This window comes from Arachis duranensis, chromosome 7, assembly GCF_000817695.3.
Source record: "Arachis duranensis cultivar V14167 chromosome 7, aradu.V14167.gnm2.J7QH, whole genome shotgun sequence".
Classification (NCBI taxonomy): Eukaryota; Viridiplantae; Streptophyta; class Magnoliopsida; order Fabales; family Fabaceae; genus Arachis; species Arachis duranensis.
In genome coordinates this window covers 18,891,005-18,891,480 of record NC_029778.3, presented here as the reverse complement: position 1 = coordinate 18,891,480, position 476 = coordinate 18,891,005, and positions in this window count along the sequence as shown.

Genomic DNA, 476 nt, shown 5'->3' with positions numbered 1-476 from the left:
TCCTCCAGGGTGTGCTGTTTTTCTTTCTGTTTTTCATTCTGTTTTTGCTTTTTCATTGATTTTGTGACTTCTCATGATCATCAACCTACAAAAGAAATAAAATAACAAAGGAAAATAGTTAATTATAAAACATTGGGTTGCCTCCCAACAAGCGCTTCTTTAATGTCATTAGCTTGACAGAGGACTCTCATGGAGCCTCAGAAATGCTTAGAGCCATGTTGGAACCTCCCAACACCAAACTTAGAGTTTGAATGTGGGGGGTTCAACACCAAACTTAGAGTTTGGTTGTGGCCTCCAAACACCAAACTTAAAGTTTGACTGTAGGGGCTTTGTTTGACTCTGCATTGAGAGAAGTTTTTCTTGCTTCCTCTCCATGGTTATAGAGGGAGATCCTTGAGTTTTAAACACAAGGTAGTCCTCATTCAATTGAAGGATCAACTCTCCTCTGTCCACATCAATCACAACTTTTGCTGTGG